Source organism: Pongo abelii, chromosome 18, assembly GCF_028885655.2.
Source record: "Pongo abelii isolate AG06213 chromosome 18, NHGRI_mPonAbe1-v2.0_pri, whole genome shotgun sequence".
Taxonomy (NCBI): domain Eukaryota; kingdom Metazoa; phylum Chordata; class Mammalia; order Primates; family Hominidae; genus Pongo; species Pongo abelii.
In genome coordinates this window covers 52242312-52263618 of record NC_072003.2, presented here as the reverse complement: position 1 = coordinate 52263618, position 21307 = coordinate 52242312, and the positions used below count along the sequence as shown (strand labels likewise).

Sequence of the window (21307 nt, the reverse complement as noted above, 5' to 3'; positions counted from 1 at the left end):
AAATGAATGCATAAATGTATATTTCTTTTGAAAATCCAGTGAGTGGCAAATATTTATCCTTTAAGGGTAGATTTCATTTTTGGAAATAGCGAATAGTTCTTTTAAGTCAATATGTTGACACAGGGAGTTATCAATATTTTTCACACTGTTCCTGAGCATAAATGAAGTTAAACTATGAAATATTGGGAATAACTGGGATGGTAATTAGAGGGTTTGAATTCTAGTCTGAGCTGTGATGTTAACATGCTCTGTAATCTTGGGAAAGCCAATTCATCCATCCATCCATCCATCCATTATGACAAACAACAGAGACATGGGCCCTGTCTTTTGGCATTTATAGCCTAGGAAGAGAGCAGAGTTTGATCCTTCTGTGGGGATAGGATTGAGCAGGGTTAGGGACATGTACTCTAAGAACTGAAGGACCCTTAATTTCCTCATCTGTAAACCAGGAGACTTGGGCTGGATGGTTTTCAAGACCCTTTCCAGTTCTGACATGCTATCACTACGATTTTATTGTTGCTGTTGATCAGAAAGCAATTTTTGAAATGGATCAATTTCACCTGTGTATACATGTGCTGTAGATTTGACTTGCAGCTTTTTAGGGAAAGTCAGCATGCTAGGAGCCCCTGTCTTTGATGTCTCTCCTTTGATGCTCAAGGGGCAAACTTCAGGGTAGTTTCTAGACAGCAGTTATTATATTGGATCTATTCCTGTTGTTGGCCGCCTACAGAAAGTTCTTACATCACTAAGGGGCTGCTGAGCAGTCTAACAACATGGATGTCATGAGGGGTGCTTCAATGTTAGCTACAGTGAGATGGCCTCTTTTCAACAGGCCAGGGCTAAATCCCATGACACCAACCACTGGTCTGAGGGCTTAGATGTGGTCATCACAGCTTTAGCTTTCTTGTTCAAATGATGTATGCAGATTTGTAAACTTTAGGCATCATCTCTAGCTGGAAGATGTGCTCTGACGATCTCTTCTACATATCTAATTATTTCAATTTTTGACAAATTTCTTGGAAGAATTATTTTGGCTTTGTGTACTTACAGTCTTCACAGGAGACTCACCAGTCACTGTAGCTGTGTGAGTTTGGTTAAAGTTATTCATCTTTTTTTTTTTTTTTTTTGAGATGGAATTTTGCTCTTGTTGCCCAGGCTGGAGTGCAATGGCACGATCTTGGCTCACTGCAACCTCTGCCTCCCGGGTTCAAGCAATTCTCCTGACTCAGCCTCCCGAGTAGCTGGGATTACAGGCATGCACCACCATGCTGGGATAATTTTGTATTTTTAGTAGAGATGGGGTTTCTCCATGTTGGTCAGGCTGTTCTTGAACTCCCGACCTCAGGTGATCTGCCTGCCTAGGCCTCCCAAAGTGCTGGGATTACAGGCATGAGCCACCATGCTCAGCCAGTTCTTTATCTTTTTAGGACTCAATTTCCCAATGTTTCTAATGAAAGAGATCAATTAGATCATCATGAAGTCTTTTTGCACCATTAAAATCCTACAGTTATCTAGAAATGACACCAACCAGCCATACTCCACTTTTCCATTTCAAAAGAATCTTAGAAAATAGACTGGAAGTGTAGAATGTTTTAATCTCAAGACTGGATAGGTATTAAGTATACTTTTTTATTGTTATTGTATTTTATTTAGAGATAGGGTCTCCCTCTGTTGCTCAAGTTGGAGTGCAGTGGTACAATGACAGCTCATTGAGATCTCAAAAGAGGGCTCAAGCAATCCTCCCACCTCAGCCTCCTGAGTAGCTAGAACTATGGGTGCATGCCACTACATCTGGCCAATTAAAATTTGTGTGTGTGTGTGTGTGTGTGTGTGTGGAGTTGTGGTCTCACTATGTTGCTCAGGCTGTTTTTGAACTCCTAGCCTCAAGTGATCCTCCTGCCTAGGCCTCTCAAAGCCCCCTTCTGGAGGGCAAAACAGCTGGAGCCCACACAGTTCCATGAAACTGCATCACCATTCCATCTCTTTTTCCTTCTCCTTCTCCTTTTTCTTTTTTTCTTTGGGGATTATAGGCCTGAGCTACTGTACCCAGCCTCAATTTTTAAATTAGTTTTTAAAAAGTTGTTTATAAAAGTAATACTAATCAATGCAGAAAAGGTGGAAAACAAAGAACAGTAATACTAAACACACACACGCTTATACAGTCCCATGTTGCTTAATGATGGGGATACATTCTGAGAAATGTGATTAGGTGAGTTCATCATTGTGTGAACATCACAGAGTGCACTTACACAAACCTAGATGGTAGAGCCCACTATATACCTAGGCTATATGGTATAGTCTATTGCTCCTAGGCTACAAACTGTGCAGCATGTTAGTGTACTGAATACTGTCGGCAATTGTAACACAATAGTATTTGTGTATCTAAGCATGGAAAAGGTACAGTAGACCAGGTGCGGTGGCTCACACCTGTAATCCCAGCACTTTGGGAGGCCAAGGTGGGCCAATCACCTGAGGTCAGGCGTCTGAGAACAACTTGGCCAGCATGGCGAAATACCATCTCTACTAAAAATACAAAAAAATTACCCAAGCATGGTGGCGCGTGCCTGTAGTCCCAGCTACTTGGGAGGCTGAGGCACACTAGAATTGCTTGAACCCAGGTGGCAGAGGTTGGCAGTGAGCTGAGATCATGCCACTGCATTTCAGCCTGAGTGACAGAGCGAGACCCCATCTCAATAATTAAAAAAAATAAATAAAAGAAAAGGTACAGTAAAAAAAAAATCTTAGGGGATCACCATTGTATATGCAGTCTATTGTTGACTGAAATGTCCTTGTGTGGGGCATGATTCTGTGTGTGTGTATAACTTAGATCTTTGTGTTATACACCCAGAGACAGCCACTAGACATATAGATGAATCTACCTTTATTGATAAATACTATTTTGTCTATAGATAGTAATTAACAACATCATGAGAAATGAAATCATGCCCTACATATTTTGTAGCCTCCTTTCACTTGGCAGTATATTGTAAATATTTTCAACATTTACCTTTCTACAATGATTTTTAAAAAAAAGATTGAAAGGTATTCAGTTGAATGTCTACAGACAGTGACAACACTTTCAGACGTAACTTTCCCCTTCTAGAGGGCAAAACAGCTAGAGCCCACACAGTTCCATGAAACTGCATCTCACCATTCCATCTCTTTTTCCTTCTCCTTCTCCTTTTTCTTTTTTTCTTCTTCCTCCTCACTATTCTTTTTCTTCCTTTCCCACTTTCTTCTCTTCCTTCCTTTTTCTATTCTTCCTCCTTTTTTTAATCTCTTTCTCTTCTTTTGATATTATAATGGAGCTGGTCATTTGCAGAGATGTCAGGCCAGTAAGTAGATTATGTGAGTGAGTATGCATGCGTCTCTGTGTATTCTTTTTAAAATTTTAATTTTTAGAGGTGGGGTCTTGCTCTATTACCCAGGTTGGAGTGTAGAAGAGGCACAATTGTAGCTCACTTCAGCCTTGAACTCCTGGGCTCCAGTGATCCCCTGTCTCAATCTCCCAAGCAGCAGGGACTATAGGAACAAACCACTGTGCGTTGCCGCCTGTGTGTTTTGATGGCTGCACTGCTGTGCTTGAGTCTGCTGAGTTGCTAAAGGCACATCTTGGAGACAACCTCTGAAAGCCAATCAGTCTTCATGGAGTCAGGACCTCATTAGAGATATTCAAGGTGGTAGAAGTGGGTCTAATATAAGACAGGCCTTTTTTTCTTCTTTGGGTTACAGAAACACAGAATTGAATTAAATCATCTTTAGTAGTGAGCTCCCTGTTACTGGTTGCATTCCAGTAGAGGCCATTTGACCGCTTCTGGCAGGCATTGTGTTCCCAGACAAAAAAACCCCAAATTTTGTCCTGAACCAGATTTTCCCTGAAGCTTCCCCAAAACATTTTAGTCTAGCTATACCTTTAGGTTAGATTCAGTGACCTCTAAACTTCTTCCAAGTATAAGATTTTCTGATTCCATGATTTGCGACATAGACTTTTTCCCAAGATCCTAGTATTTAACTTCCTGAAATGGATGCTGGTTAAAAGGCTTACTTGGAAAAGGAGATTTAACTAATTGCAAATAATGAGATTTCAGTTTATTTGGAAATTTTAGTAGTTCAGGTTTTCCATACCCCTCACTTCCATAGGTATATGATGGGATGTTTTAATGATGAAAGTATTAAATACATGTGGAAGCATGCAGGGAAGATAACACACATATGTTCTAGACAGACAGATGTTAGTTTCTACCCGTGTGCTTGAATAAGCTACTAGGTCCTGCATGGACTGTCACACTAAAGACCCTTTAAATGCCTTGACTGAGCAATTTGGCTGTACCCCATTTTCCCATTTCCAAACATTTCAGATTCCCTTTGCTCCGTGAAATGCATGAAAGCTGCTTCTGACCACAGAGACTAACGTGCTATCCCTTTTATCTCCAAAACGGGCTCCCAATTGGTTCCAGGGAAAGTGATTTCCCCAAACTTGGCTGCCAGCTGTAATTGGCTTATATGTGACCCATCCATTTCTACATGCTCATTAGTGCTGGGTGCTGGGGTCTCTTCGGTCTCTGGCAAGCAGCTGGATGAAGCAGCATATGCTGGCTGGTGTGGTGGTAGAGCCCTTGGAATTAAGAGGTCTACCCTGTGTACTCCATGCCCTGTTGGATGAATCGGGACCAGTAAGGAGACTTCCCTGGAAACCAGGCAGACACTGGGAAACATTGGAGGAAAAAATACTTTGTCTTTTCCCCCTTTCCCTCATTTCCTTCTTCTGTTCTTGGTTCAGACTTTACAGCAACACATTATATGAATTGCTTGGGTTTGAACATGGCTTTGCCACCTAATAACTGCAAAATCTCGGACAAGCTTCTGAGAATCTCACTGCCTCAGTTTCCTCACCGGCAACATAGGAATAATAATAGCACCTACCTCATAGTATTGTTGTGAGGACTAAACTGGTTAATGTAAATAAAGCCCTTAGGACAGTATATGGTAAAGTCAGGAGGGCTGTGTAGATGTTTGCTAATACTTGATTCAAAGGACCCAATGGTTACTATGAACTGAGCACAGGCTCCAGGCTGGGGGCTAGGAACGTGCAATCCTCACCTTGGAGAGACTCATATTTGCTGAACCCCAGAGAGAGGTGATCGACTTTTCCCTTTCCTCATTTTCCTCCCCTCCGGTTTTTCTTCCCCTCCCCTTCTCTTCCCTTCTGTATCAGGTTTCTCTTGCTGCTGTAACAAACGCTCACCAACTTCCTGGCTTATAACTAAACAAATTTATTGTCTTACAGTACTGTAGGTGGGAACTCTCACTGGACTAAAACAGTCAAGGTGTCTGCAGGAACGTGTTCCATTCTGGAGGTTCTAGGGGAGAATTTGTCTCCTTGCCATTCGCAGCTTCTAGAGGCTACCTCCATTCCTTGGCGCAGGATCCCCTTCCCATCACTCTGACTTCTCTGATGCTCCTGCCGCCCTCTTTCTCACATAAGGACCACTGTGTTTACATAGGGCTCACCCAGATAATCCAGGATAATCTCTCCATCGCAAAACGCTTGACTGAATTGCTGCAAAGTCTCTTTTGCCATAGAAGGTAGAAGAGTCACAGGTTTTAGGATCAGGACATGGCTACTGGTGGTGGGGGGAGGGTGATTTGTTCTGCCTACCACATATTTTTCCTCCTTCCTTCCTTTAAAAAATGCTTGTCCTGTTCATGAGCTTCCTTGAGCCAGTGTGGAGCATCAGGGGAGCATGGTTCCAGGCCTGACACTCCCTCCGACTTGCCCTGCATGGAACCTTGGGTAAGAAATAACCCCCACGTCTGTAATACAAGAGGTTGGACTCATCATGCCGTACTTAACTTCACGTGTGCAAAAACACCATGTCCTTGATTTTCTTTTAATTGATCTGAGAACTTGATCTGATTCTGATGCTGCTGAGCCCCTGAGCCCCTGCCTTGCTTGCTGGGGGGAAATTTGCTCTGCTTGTTGGAGCGTTCCTCATTCCCCGTTGTTCCAAGCTTGTGGCTTCCCAGAATGCACACACATCAAGTGGGCTGCTCAGGTTTTCACACCACTGGTCTCTGTCCCAGCCCATATGATCCCCTTTAGGTGCCATGTGTGTAGCTAGGGGACTTTGTTGGCTTTGATGACGCCCCTGCCTAGTGCCCCAGCACCCTGGGTGCATCTCATAGCCCTTCCTCCTTGAGGCTTAACCACCTCAGGAATCAGAGGCTGAGGCCCTGGACCCACTGACTTCCCTCCTGTCCCCAGTCTGGAGGAAACTTTTTTTTTTTAGGATATGCAAAACACATTTTTTATTAAATAAGTAAATGAATAAAAAACAAGTGTGAATGGATGAATAAATGAACGAGTGAATGAATGAATGAAATAGTAGGTAAGTATAATCTGGCTTCCCTTTAACTTCTTTTTTGTTTGTTTTCTTTTTTTTTGTTATTATACTTTAAGTTCTAGGGTACATGTGCACAATGTGCAGGTTTGTTACATATGCATACATGTGCCATGTTGGTGTGCTGCACCCATTAATTCGTCATTTACATTAGGCATATCTCCTAATGCAATCCCTCCCCCCAACCCCCACCCCATGACAGGCCCTGGTGTGTGATGTTCCCCTTCCTGTGTCCAAGTGTTCTCATTGTTCAATTCCCACCTGTGAGTGAGACTATGCGGTGTTTGTTTTTTTGTCCTTGCGATAGTTTGCTGAGAATGATGGTTTCCAACTTCATCCATGTCCCTACAAAGGACATGAACTCATCCTTTTTTATGGCTGCATAGTATTCCATGGTGTATATGTGCCACATTTTCTTAATCCATTCTATCATTGATGGACATTTGGGTTAGTTCCAAGTCTTTGCTATTGTGAATAATGCCACAATAGACATACATGTGCAGTGTCTTTATAGCAGCATGATTTATAATCCTTTGGGTATATACCCAGTAATGGGATGACTAGGTCAAGTGGTGTTTCTAGTTCTAGATCCTTGAGGAATCGCCACACTGTCTTCCACAATGGTTGAACCATTTTACAGTCCCACCAACAGTGTAAAAGTGTTCCTATTTCTCCACACCCTCTCCACACCTGTTGTTTCCTGACTTTTTAACGATCGCCATTCTAACTGGTGTGAGATGGTATCTCATTGTGGTTTTGATTTGCGTTTCTCTGATGGCCAGTGATGATGAGCATTTTTTCTTGTGTCTGTTGGCTGCATAAATGTCTTCTCTTGAGAACTGTCTGTTTATATCCTTCACCCACTTTTTGATGGGGTCTTTTTTTTTCTTGTAAATTTGTTTGAGTTCTTTGTAGATTCTGGATATTAGCCCTTTGTCAGATGAGTAGATTGCAAAAATTTTCTCCCATTCTATAGGTTGCCTGTTCACTCTGATGGTAGTTTCTTTTGCTGTGCAGAAGCTCTTTAGTTTAATTAGATCCCATTTGTCAATTTTGGCTTTTGTTGCCATTGCTTTTGGTATTTTAGACATGAAGTCCTTGTCCATACTTACGTCCTTAATAGTATTGCCTAGGTTTTCTTCTAGGGTTTTTATGGTTTTAGGTCTAACATTTAAGTCTTTAATCCATCTTGAATTAATTTTTGTATAAGGTGTAAGGAAGGGATCCAGTTTCAGCTTTCTGCATATGGCTAGCCAGTTTTCCCAGCACCATTTATTAAATAGGGACTCCTTTCCCCATTGCTTGTTTCTGTCGGGTTTGTCAAATATCAGATTGTTGTAGATGTGTGGTATTATTTCTGAAGGCTCTGTTGTGTTCTATTGGTCTATATCTCTGTTTTGGTACCAGTACCATGCTGTTTTGGTTACTGTAGCCTTGTGTTATAGTTTGAAGTCAGGTAGCATGATGTCTCCAGCTTTGTTCTTTTGGCTTACGATTGACTTGGCAATGTGGGCTCTTTTTTGGTTCCATATGAACTTTAAAGTAGTTTTTTCCAATTTTGTGAAGAAAGTCATTGGTAGCTTGATGGGGATGGCATTGAATCTATAAATTACTTTGGGCAGTATGGCCATTTTCACAATATTGTTTCTTCCTATCCCCATGAGCATGGAATGTTCTTCCATTTGTTTTTGTCCTCTTTTATTTCCTTGAGCAGTGGTTTGTAGTTTTCCTTGAAGAGGTCCTTCACATCCCTTGTAAGTCAGATTTTATTTTATTCTCTTTGAAGCAATTGTGAATGAGAGTTCACTCATGATTTGGCTCTCTGTCTGTTACTGGTGTATAAGAATGCTTGTGATTTTTGCACATTGATTTGTATCCTGAGACTTTGCTGAAGTTGCTTATCAGCTTAAGGCCTGGTACTTTCCTCTTGCTACACTTGGTGCAACCTCATCAAGGGGCCTTTTACAAAGTCCAGGGGGAAAAGCATCTTTCAGGCAACTTCAGCTTTGTGCTTTCCAACATCAACTCCTCCTGAAGCACGTTTCTTCCTATCTGCTTGAAATAGTCAAACAGAAAAAAAAATTAAACAATATAAATTCAGTTGAGTGGATCAATAAATTATCTTGCCTCAAATGGTTTTCTTTTTTCTTTTTGAGACAGGATCTCACTTTGTCACCCAGGCTGGAGTGCAGTGGTGCAATCACAGTGCACTGCAGCCTTGAACTTCTGGGCTCAGGTGATCCTTCCGGCTCAACCTCTCTGGCAGCTGGGACTACCAGAACAAGCCATTGCGCCCAGCTATTTTTCTTTTTTTTTGCAGAGACGAGATCTCACTATGTTGCCCAGTCTTTGAAAGTTTTCAAACAGTATTCCACAGATCTCCTTGGTTCCTCGGAGCAGAGATCTAATGGGTGGAGTCCCAGATCTGCCTTTCTCACTTCAATCAGAGCAGCCACTGTGATGTCAGTTTTATGTACTGAAGATTCTCCTAAGATTTTATTTAAAGGAAGGATTCTGTGGTTAAAAAATGTTTGAAACCACTGGAGTAGATGATCTCTGAGGCCTCAGTGAGTTCTAAGGTGTATAATTTTTATATGTTTCAGCAAATTCATTAGTCTTGTGAAGAAATCACTTATTCTCTATCATCTGGTTTTCTATTTAGTCAGAGTCCTCTGTTAATAAAAATGTCTGTACAATTTATCCACAGCACAATATTATTTGTTCATAATAACACAATATAAGACTTTGGGAAGCATAAAGTTTTGTCTGTATCTCTTATTTATTTTTTTAGGATGTGTTTTTTGACCTAGAATTATTTCATCAAAGGAGATGAACATTTAAAGATGATAGGATACACACACATGCGTACACACGTACAAACATAATATATATAAAATGATAGAATGCATGGTCATGGGAGACAATTTGGAAAATACAGAGCAGCATAAGAAGAAAATAGAGTTCACCAATAATTCCAGATTGGTCACTGTTAACGTTTTGGTATATTTTCTATCGATATTCAAAAAAATTATGTAAACAATGTATATGCAAATTATTAGTACAAAATGGGAATCATGCCATGTTTGTAGTTTTATGTGTTGATTTTTTCATATAAAAATCTCATGACCATTTTTCTTGCGTCATAAATTTTTTAAAAAACAGGATGTTTTTGGCTGGGTGCGGTGGCTCACGCCTGTAATCACAGCACTTTGGGAGGCCGAGGCAGACGGATCACAAAGTCAGGAGATCGAGACCATCCTGGCTAACACGGTGAAACCCCGTCTCTACTAAAAACACACAAAAAATTAGCAGGGCATGGTGGCAGGCGCCTGCAGTCCCAGCTACTCGGGAGGCTGAGGCAGGAGAATGGTGTGAACCTGGGAGGTGGAACTTGCAGTAAGCCGAGATTGTGCCAGTGCACTCCATCCTGGGTGACAGAGGGAGAATCCGTCTCAAAACAAAAACAAAACAAACAAAACAAAACACCAGGATTTTTTTTTTATTTTATTTTTTTGAGACAGATTCTTGCTCTGTTGCCCAGATTGGAGTGCAGTGGCATGATCTCGGCTCACTGCAACCTTCACCTCCTGGGTTCGAGTGATTCTCCTGCTTCAGCCTCGCAAGTAGCTGGGATTACAGGCGTGTGCCACCATGCCAGGCTAATTTTTTTGTATTTTTTTTAGTGGAAACGGGGTTTCACCATGTTGGCCAGGCTAGTCTCAAACTCCTGACCTTAGGTGATCCACCTGCCTCAGCCTCCCAAGTGCTGGGATTACAGGCGTGAGCCACCGTGTCCAGCCAAAAAAATCACATGATTTTAATGAGTGCACATGACTCTATTATGTGCCATGTATTTTTTTTTTTTTTTTACCAAATTCCCTATTACTGGATATTTGAAATATTTCTAATTTGTTATGATTATCAATGAGCGTGATGAACATGTCCATAGACCAATCTTTACTTACATTTCTAAACATTTTCTGAGATAGATTAAAAGGTGTGAATTTACTGAATCAAAGGATATAAACTTTTTGCCAAAGGCTGTTGATATGTATTTCTAAAGTGCCTTCCAAAAAATTTATATTGCTTTATATTAGGCTCTGTTGGAGTCTCGGTCTCACCAAATCGATACTAACAGCATCATTAAAAATTTACTGATTGTTAGGTGAAATGTTAGTGGGAGTTTCAGCGTCACGTGTAATTTGTCAGATTCTCATACTTTATTGCATTATTATTCTTTTCTGAGACTGGGTCTCACTCTGTCACCCATGTTGGAGTGCAGTGGCACAATCATGTCTCACTGCAGCCTTGATCATCTGGGCTCAAATGATCCTCCTGCCTCAGCCTCCCAAGTGGCTGGGAAAACAGGTACATGTCACCATACTTGGCTAATTAATTTTTATTTATTTATTTATTTATTTATAGAGATGGGTCTCACTTTTGTTGCCCAGGTTGGTTTTGAACTGCTGGGCTCAAGTGATTCTCCTGCCTCAGCCTCTCTAAGTGTTGGAATTACAGGTGTGAGCCACCATGTCCAGCCATACTTTAAAAAGTGGCAATCTATGTAATTTTTAAATTAAAGGCACATGCCAGTATCTCCAATGGAGTTTTTTTTTTTTTTTTTTACTGAAAACCAAAAAATGCACAAATAAGAACAGGTCTAAAATAAGCCAGAGTTTTTTTTTTTTTTTTTTTTTTTTTTAAGACAGAGTTACGCTCTTGTTGCCCAGGCTGGAGTGGAGTGGCTCAATCTTGGCTCACTGCAACCTCCGCCTTCCGATTTCAAGCGATTCTCCTGCTTCAGCCTCTCGATTAGCTAGGATTACAGGCACCTGCCACTATGCCTGGCTAATTTTTGTATTTTTAGTAGGGGTGGGGTTTCACCATGTTGGTGAGGCTGGTCTCAAACTCCAGACCTCGTGATCTGCCTGCTTCAGCCTCCCAAAGTGTTGGGATTACAGGCGTGAGCCACTGCACCCAGCAGCCAGAATATCTACATACAAAAATGGAAAAGGAGAAAAAAACCACAGTATTCTAATTCTGAGTGATCCAGTCCTAAGGTCTGAATGTGTCACCCCAAATTCATGCCTTGAAACTTAATTGCCACTGTGATAGTATTAAGTGGTGAGGCCTTTCGGAGGTGATTATGTCATTGAGGGTGATTCCCTTATGCATGGAATTAGGACCCTTAAAAAGGGCTTGAGTGAGGGCGTTCATTTGTTCTCTCTCTTTTTTTTTTGAGACAGTCTCGCTCTGTCGCTCAGACTGTAGTGCAGTGGCATGATCTTGGCTTACTGCAACCTCCACCTCCTGGGCTCAGGTGATTCTCCTGCCTCAGTCTCCTGAGTAGCTGGGACTACAGGCACATGCCACCATGCCTGGCTAATTTTTGTATTTTTAGTAGAGTTGGGGTTTCAACTTGTTGGCCAGGATGGTCTCGATCTCCTGGCCTCAAGTGATCCGCCCGCCTTGGGCTCCCACAGTGATGAGATTACAGGCATGAGCCACTGCGCCGGGCCTCAAAATACCTTAGCATGATTAGTGGGAGAGAAGGCATGTGCCAGTTAGTGTACTTGGTGGTCAGGTGACACATGAGCAGCATGTACACTCTGCAGTGAATGGCTACCACTCTATCACATGGAACCAGACTCCAGACAGAGGTGGCTGATGCAATATTTCTTCTTGCTTTTCTAGATCACCAGTAAAAGATTTGCTAATTAGCACACGGTATCAAAAATGGATTTTTATTGGCAAATCTAGTGACTGTTAATTAGTTTGCTGAATGTTCAATCTGAGCTTCAGATATGCAGTTTGGGCTAAAATATGTAGCTCAGAGTCATTCCTCTCTTTTGCATGAACTTGGCGAGGTTTGTAGCTTGCACCTTTAGGGATGGCACCTGAACTGGAACTGGATCCCTCGTCAGTCCTGTGTCCAGCCACTGGTCTAAGAGGTTTCTGATCATAATGATTCTAACCAACAATTTGTAAAATCTTGCTCTAATCTGCTTTGAATAAACTTTCATACAGGGAAAGATTAGAGCACCTGAAAGGTCAGAAACCTGGGACTTCATCAAGATCCGGAATGCATTGGATGAAGTGCTTAGTGCCTGCTTTGCTAAAGAATGTTTGTTTAATTAATGTTGGTAGCTGTGACTGTTGGCAACCCAGGTCAAGAGCTTTCTTTCAGAACTCAGAGGCGTTAGTGGAGGGGTTAGCCTGTGTGAGGTAAGGTCTGTCTGGCCCTTGCTCTTCTCCCAAGTATGAGGATGAATGAGGATGGACCAGCCCATCTGAGATCTACATCTGATTTAATTCAGGGAATCTCATTTGAATTCCAACAGCAGCTCTGGCTCTTAAAACATTAAAAAAAGGGCCGGGGGGCAGTGGGTCACGCCTGTAATCCAAACATTTTGGGAGGCTGAGGTGGGTGGATCACCTGAGGTCAGGAGTTTGAGATCAGCCTGGCCAATATGGTGAAACCCTGTCTCTACTACAAATACAAAAATTAGCTGGGTGTGGTGGTGTGCACCTGTAGTCCCAACTACTCAGGCGGTTGAGGCAGGAGAATTACTTGAACCTGGGAGGCAGAGGTTGCAGTGAGCCGAGATTGCACCACTGCACTCCAGCCTGGGAGACATGAGCGAGACAGTCTAAAAAAAAGAAAAACATACAAACAAAAAATAGTAAAAAAAAGAATAAGAAAAAGAAAAACAAAGAAAGAGAGAGAAAGAAGAGGTCAACTACTGCTTTTTAAGCTTCTATGTGCGATTTTAATTTTGAAGGATCCCTTCAATGTTAGACATCCATAATGGATGTAATATGGAAAGACAAACAAAGCCTGTTCTGGAACACAGAGGCGCTTGGTCCCTGGTGTGGCTATGTCAAGTTACTGAAAGGCCACGCTGGCTGTGACACTGAGCCCCACATTTGCATTTCTAACTGTGAGCTGGGAGCTGATCTGATGTATGAACAGGGAAGGTAGCTTCTCACCCAGAAAGTGTCCCCATGACCTTTTTCTGTCACCACCTCCTGAGAGCATGTTAGGAAACATTTTCTAACTTAGTTGGTATAAAAGGCCATTTAGTGCAATAAGCTTGAAAAATTCTGCAATATTTCTCCTGTGACACATGTAAATTCCGTGTCTGACACATAATGGGTGCCAAAAAATGTTTGTTCAATGAATGAAAAAGCTTGTTTTAGGGCTTACATTAATGAATCAAATATATCTTTCTGTCTGAATTTTAAAATCTCTATTTTCTTAAAGTCTAGGAAACATGTCTGATAGTGTCCTGCATTTTGTTACTACTGCTATTAATAATTAACAGTAATTGTAATGGAGAACATGTATTGTTTACTGTAAGTTGCTCTTTCTATATATTATATAATTTAGTAATCACAACTCAGTTCTATTATCATCCTCAATTTTAGATGAGATAATCAAGGCTTTGAGAAATTTTCTTGTCCCAAGTCGCGTGGCTAGAAATTGGTTGTTTTATTTGAATACAGGCAGTTTGCCTCTAGACCCCATATTCTTTTTTTTTTTTAACTTGTTTTATTTTAAAATTAGGGGTACATTGCATGTTTGTTACATGGGTATATTGCGCACTGGTGGGGACTGGGCTGGGCTTCTTGTGTACCCATTGCCCAAATGTGAACATTGTGTCTGATGGGTAATTCTTTCTTTCTCTTTCTTTCTTTCTTTTTTTTTTTGAGATGGAGTCTCACTCTGTTGCCCAGGCTGGAGTTTAGTGGCATGATCTTGGCTCACTGCAACCTCCACCTCCTGGGTTCAAGCAATTCTCCTGCCTCAGCCTCCCGAGTAGCTGGGATTACAGGCACCTGCCACCATGGCCAGCCAATTTTTATATTTTTAGTAGAGATGGCTTCACTATATCGCCTGATGGATAATCTTTCAATGCTTGCACCTCCCATCCTCCTCCCTTTTGCAGTCCCTGGTGTCTACTGTTGCCATCTGTTTGTCCATATGTACTCAGTGTTTAGGTCCCACTTAAAGTGAGAACACGTGGTATTTGATTTTTTTTTAATTTTTAAAAATTTCAATAGCTTTTGAGAGTACGAGTAGTTCTGGTTACATGGATGAATTGTATGGTGGTGAAGTCTAAGATTTTAGTGCACCTGTCACCCGAGTAGTGCACATTGTACTCAATATCTAGTTTTTTATCCCTCAACCCCCTCTCACCCTCCCCATTCTGAGTCTCTAGTGTTCATTATACCACTCTGTATGCCTTTGTGTACTCATAGCTTAGCTCCCACTTATAAGTGAGAACATGCAGTATTTGGTTTTTCTATTCCTGGGTTACTTCACTTAGAATAATGGCCTCCAGCTCCACCCAAGTTGCTGCAAAAGACATTATTTCATTCTTTTTTATGGCCGCATAGTATTCCATGGTGTTATATGTGCCACATTTTCTTTATCTGCTCATTGGTTGTTGTACACCCCATGTTCAAGCTCTACAGTTTCTCTCCTTTTGAAGTTATAAAACCTCTGTTATATAATGTCTTCTCTTTTTTTTTTTTTTTTTTGAGACTGGGTCTCACTCTGCTGCTCAGGCTGGAGTGCAGTGGTGTGATCATAGCTCACTGCAGCTTCTACCCCTTGGGCTCAAGTGATCCTCCCATCTCAACCTCCCAGGTAGCTGGGACTACAGGCTTGTACAACCATGTCCAGCTAATTTTTTAAAAACAATTTTCGTAGAGACAGGGGTCTCCCTATGTTGCCCAGGATGATCTCAAATTTCTGGGCTCAAGTGATCCTCTCCGGCCTGGGCGTCCCAAAGTGTTGGGGTTACAGGTGTGAGCCACTGTGCTCACACCTATAATGTCTTTTTAAGAGAATTTCTTTTTTTGCGGGGAGAATATCTCTTCTTTTACAACACTGCCACTTAGACTCCCTTGCTATTTATGGGGTTTATCATACTGAAAAAGTTAGTCTGTGTCTTAGTCTTAGCATCTGTGAAGATTAAATCTGTGGATATCTGATTGTGATCACAAGAATAATAACAACTATCACTTGTTGAGTGAACACTATATGCCAGACACCCTACACATTATTGCTAATCCTTTCAAAAGCTTTTTTACTTTTTAAACTTTTATTTTAGGTTCAGGGGCACATGTGCAGGTTTGTTCTATAGTCAGCTTGTGTCACAGGGCTTTGTTGCACAGATTATTTTGTCACCCAGGTACTAAGCCTAGTACCCAATAGTTGTTTTTTCTGATCCTTTCCCTCCTCCCACTCTCCACCCTCAAGCAGGCGCCAGTATCTGTTGTTCCCTTCTTTGTGTCCATGTGTTCTCATCATTTAGCTCCCACTTACAAGTGAGAACATGCAGTATTTGGTTTTCTGTTCATGCATTAGTTTGCTAAGGATAATGGCCTCCGGCTCCATTCATGTTCCTGAAAAGGACATAGTCTCATTTTTTATGGCTGCATAGTATTCCAAGGTATAGCTGTACCACATTTTCTTTATCTGATCTTCCATTGATGGGCATTTAGGTTGATTCCATGCCTTTGCTATTGTGAATAGTGCTCCAATGTACATTTTGTGTGCATATGTTTTTATGGCAGAATGACTTATATTCCTTTGGATATATACCCAAAGGGTATGCTGGGTTGAATGGTGGTTCTGTTTTCAGCTTTTTGAAGGACCGCCACACTGCTTTCCACAATGGTTGAATTAATTTACACTGCCGTCAACAGTGTAGAAGCATTCCCTTTTCCCCGCAACCTCACCAGCATCTATTTTTTGGCTTTTTAGTAATAGCCATTCTGACTAGTGTGAGATGGTATCTCACTGTGGTTTTCATTTGCATTTCTCTAATAATCAGTGATATTGAACTTTTCTTAATACGCTTGTTGGCTGCACGTATGTCTCTTTTTGAGAAGTGTCTGTTTATGTCCTTTGCCCATTTTTAATGGGGTTGTTTGTTTTCCTCCTGTAAATTTGTTTAAGTTTCTTATAGATGCTGGATATCAAACCTTTGTCAGATGCATAGTTTGCAAAATTTTTCTCTCATTCTCTAAATTGTCTGTTTACTCTGTTGATAGTTTCTTTTGCTGTGCAGAAGCTCTTAAGTTCAATTAGATCCCATTGGTCAAATTTTGCTTTTTTGCTATTGCTTTTGGTGTCTTTATCATTAAATCTTTATCATTAAATCTTTGCCATTTCCTATGTCCAGAATGGTTTTGTCTTCCAGGGTTTTACAGTTTTAGCTTTTACTAAAACTATAAAACTATTTAAATCTTTAATAGTTTTAAATAGTCTTAAAACTATAAGACTATTTAAGTCTTTAATCCATCTTGAGTTAATTTTTGTATCTGGTGTCAGGAAGGGGTGCAGTGTCAGTCTTCTGCATATGGCTAGCCAGTTATCCCAGTACCATTTATTGAATAGGGAGTCCTTTCCCCATTGCATTCTTTGGTCAGCTTTGTCAAAGATCAGATGGTTGTAGGTGTGTGGCCTTATTTCTGGGTTCTCTATTCTATGCCATTGGTCTCACATTATTGCTAATCCGTGCAAACAACTCAGAAATAATTACTTACTTCATCATCCCCATTTACAGATGAGGAAACAGAGGCTCAGAGAGGTTGCATAAACTGCTTTGGATCCCATAGTTTACTACTAGCAAAACTGAGATTTGAACACAGGTTTGTGAGACACCCAGATTTCTCCTGTTCTAAATAATGCTTAGGCCCATTCTTGGTGACAGCATTGATGTGGCTTCCATGTAGGTTTCCTCTGGGGGAGTCTTTTTTTTAATAGGCTTTCTATGGGACACCCAGTTGAATCCAGCAGTGTCCTGTTTGATTGGAAACAGATCAGACATTTGCCATGTATCTGTCTGTGCTATTTCTTCGAACCTTGGTTGGCTATATTTGTACTGACACTGTGAACCCCATTGTTAGGGTGAGGGCGACCTATCTTGGTCTCCAGGTTGAGCTGAGCAGACCCCAGCTATGTTCATCCTGACTTGGATTAGTGCTCTTACCAGTAATAAAGAATTAATTTTAGCACTTGAGCTAATTGGGATAAAAAATGTGACACCCAAGCCAGAAATAAGCTTAATGAAGCCCATTAAATAATTTAATGATTACATAATTATGTTCATTTAGAATGCAGGAATTGATTACTCTGAAATTAATTTTACTGTCTCTGTACCTTTTTGAGCACATTTATTTTGAACAAAATGAAGGATTAGTTTCATTTCTGATGGGCACTCTGCCATTAATAATCATGTCTCATTATAATGAGAAAATGTTGTGTTTTGAATAAGTTCATGTGACCATATATTTCCAGATAACAGACAAGCTTGTTCAGTGGAGAGATTTAAGCTATTGAAAGGGTCTTACTAATTTGAATCATAAATAAGTAAGTGGAGGATTGATGTGCTCAGTGAACAGAAATCTAGATGGTAAAATATGGTGCAATCGAGCTAATTAGGGGCTGGATCAGGGTGTTCTGGAAGCTCCAAACCAGTTGCAAATCAGATATGTGGGATAGGAAGGGCTAAAACCTAAAGGCTTCATAGTGGACACATAGGGACACAAAGAGACACAGTAGACACATGTTGAATGCTTTTTGAGCATCTTTTCCTTCCCTCTTTCTAACAGCCCCTCATTTCTACTTGGCAATTTTGATGTCAAAGGCTCCTTGCTAGGTTCCCCTGGTATAGTACATGACCCACTAAGCCAACCACTACATTTCATCCTGATTTTCATTTCATAGTGATTGGTACAGAGGTGAGCATGTTACCTAACACTGTCCAATCAGAATGAATCTCAGGATGCTTTCAGGGGATTCTGGGAAAAGACTTTTTAAAAAAATTTGGTTGTGTATGAAGAGGCAGGTTTGCAGCCTGCAAACAGACAGGAAACCTAGTCTTAGGATGAAATTGAACTGTAGAAAGCAGAACTGAGAGACAGAAGGAAACTGGATCTTGGTGGAAATTCACTTTTAATTAATTACTTAATTAATTTGTTTCTGAGACAGCGTCTCACTCTGTCACCCAGGCTGAAGTGCAGTGGCATGATCACAGCTCATTGTTGCCACAACCTCTTGGGCTCAAGTGATCCTCCTGCCTCAGCCTTCCAAGTAGCTGGGACCACAGGTACATGCCACCACACTCAGCTCATTTTTAATTTTTTTTGTAGAGGCAGGGTCTTGCCATGTTGCCCAGGCTGGTCTTGAACTGCTGAGCTCAAGCAATCCTTCTGCTTTGTCCCCACAAAGTCCTAGGATTACAGATGTGAGCCACCGTGCCTGGCTACAATCTACTTTTAGATCTTTTCATTATAGGAGCTGATAAATCCCTTCTATTGTTGAAATCATTGTTGCTTACAAGTGAAAGTATCCTGGAGAAGCAGGATTTAATAGGTTACAGGATTTTTCTTTAGAGTTATATACTTTATGCCTATAGAATAATAGAATTTCAGGCCTGTGAGAGAATTTAAGGGTCACCAGTTCCAATAGGGATGCTACATAATGATCTGAGAAGTCCATTTTTGGTTTTATACGGTGTCTTGCATTTGTAGAGCATTTTGTATCTTTCAGGGTGTTTTCAGAATGCTTTGGATACTCACAACAAAGCTTCTGTTTCAGGAAGCTGCCACAATGCCCTGAGATCAGCAGGGTTTAATAATGGGGCAAGATGCTCTTTGTAGTCAGAAAGGTATGATGATATACAATACTTGCTTTTCTGCTAAGTAATCTAGGCTGCTCCTATACCTGTGAAATGGGCATAATAGCTACTTTGTAAGTTCTCTCTCTCTTATTCTTTAGACGGAGTCTCTCTCTGTTGCCCAGGCTGGAGTGCAGTGGCACAAGCTTGGCTCACTGCAAGCTCCACCTCCCGGGTTCACGCCATTCTCCTGCCTCAGCCTTCTGAGTAGCTGGGACTACAGGTGCCTCCACCACGTCCAGCTAATTTTTTGGTATTTTTTAGTAGAGATGGGGTTTCACCGTGTTAGCCAGGATGGTCTCCATCTCCTGACCTCATGATCCACCCGCCTCAGCCTCCCAAAGTGCTGGGATTACAGGTATGAGCCACCATGCCCGGCAAAATTCTCTTTCTTTTTTTTTTTGAGACGGGGTCTCTCTCTATTGCCCAGGTTGGAGTGCAGTTGGCTTCATTTTCAAACAGGAAGTCTCCAAGTGGTGGTGAAGATGACACCAGCAGTCCTAGGGTTATCCGCTTAACTAACTGCTTTACATATATAATCTCCCATTCTCAATGCAAGTTTAGCAGGAACCTATTATTATCCTCATTCTACAGACGAAGAAACTGAGGCTCAGAGAAGTTTAGTGAGGTCACCCAGCTGGTAAGGATGGAGACTACTATGGGCTGAATGGTGTTTCCCAATTCATGTGTTGAAGTTCTAACCCCCAGGACCTCAGAATGTGCCCTTATGTGGAGACAGGGTCTTTACAGACGTAATCAAGTTAAAATGAAGTCATTAAATATGAGTCCTAATCTAATGTTACTGGTGTCTTCATAAAGAGGGGAAATTTGGAAACAGACATGCATGGGGGAAGATGATGTGGAGAGACACAGGAAGAAGATGGTCATTGGTGAGCTAAGGAGAAAGGCCTAGAACAGAATCTTCCCTCATAGCCCTCAGAAGGAACCAACCCACCAACATCTTGATTTTGAACTTCTTTTTAAGTTTTAAATTTTATTTAAATTTTTTTTAGAGATAGGGCCTCTCTCTGTCGCCCAGGCTGGGGTGTAGTGGTGTGATCATAGCTCATGGTAATGTCAAACTCTTGAGTTCAAGTGATCCTTTCACCTCAACCTCTCAAGTAGCTGGGACTGCAGGTGCACACCACCATGCCTGGCTAATTAAAAAAAAAATTTTTTTGTAGAGATGAGGTCTTGCTATGTTGCCTAGGCTGGTCTTGAACTCTTGGCCTTGGGTGGGCCTCCTGCCTGGTCCTCCCAAAGTGTTGGGATTATAAGTGTGAGCCACTGTACCCGGTGATTTTGAGCTTCTAACCTCCAGCACTGGGAGACAATACATTTTTGTTGTCTAAGCCACTGAATTTGTGGTACTTTGTTCCAGCAGCCCTAGCAAACTAATACAGAGCCCAAATTTGAATTCAGATCTGACTCCAAAGCTGGTGTTCTTTCTTCTACACCATGTGACTCTGCAGTGTGGTAATGTGTGTGGTGACTGTGAGTTTTATAAGATGGATTCATTTTCTGAACTGAACAATAAAATATTTTTCTGGAGGGGATTCTGCAAGTGCTTTCTGCTTTCACAAACCTCTAGAGGAAGGTAAACATTTTCTACTGGCAGCTGTGTTTCAACAACTCCAAACAATCCGGTGTGAAAGAAGTGAACACGTAAGCTTCATACTGGGTAATTGCTGATTGTAATTGAGAGAACATTGAAATTTGTTAAAGTTGCATATGTATACCTATGATGACAGCAACTAGGTGGCCCTGACAAAGAGGAGAATTTGGTTCCAGTTTCATGGGTAATGTAAAGAAGCAATCTGTACCGAGTGTGGTGGCTCATGCCTGTAATCCCAGCACTTTGGGAGGCCAAGGCGGGCGGATCACATCATGCCAGGAGTTCAAGAACAGCCTGGCCAACATAATGAAACCCTGTCTCTACTAAAAATACAAAAATTAGGCGTGGTTGTGGGAGCTTGTAGTTCCAGCTACTCCAGGTGGGGGGTGGGGGGCTGAGGCAGGAGAATTGCTTGAGCCAGGGAGGCGGAGGTTTCAGTGAGCTGAGATTGGGCCACTGCACTCCAGCCTGGGCGACAGAGTGAGATTCCATCTTAAAAAAAAAAAAAAAAAAAAAAAGAAGCAATCTGAACAGCACTAAATCTTCTGTGTGTTCTTATCAAACACTATAAGATTGTTACAGGATATTTATTCACT

The 21307-nt window shown here is 41.4% G+C and overlaps 1 protein-coding gene across 3 annotated transcripts in view; it reads left to right on the top strand.

Annotated features, from left to right (window-relative positions):
- CHD9NB (CHD9 neighbor) overlaps window positions 1–21307 on the top strand; it is an 86954-nt gene that overhangs the window by 46151 nt on the left and 19496 nt on the right. For 2 of the 3 annotated variants that reach the window (XR_008514577.2, XR_010137771.1), the window contains exon 1: window positions 16723–19454. The exons of the other annotated variant lie outside the window; for it this stretch is intronic. The gene's annotated coding sequence lies outside the window, so the exon portion shown is untranslated. Of the gene's footprint in view, window positions 1–16722; window positions 19455–21307 lie in introns of those variants that run through there. 3 annotated transcript variants of the gene reach the window in all.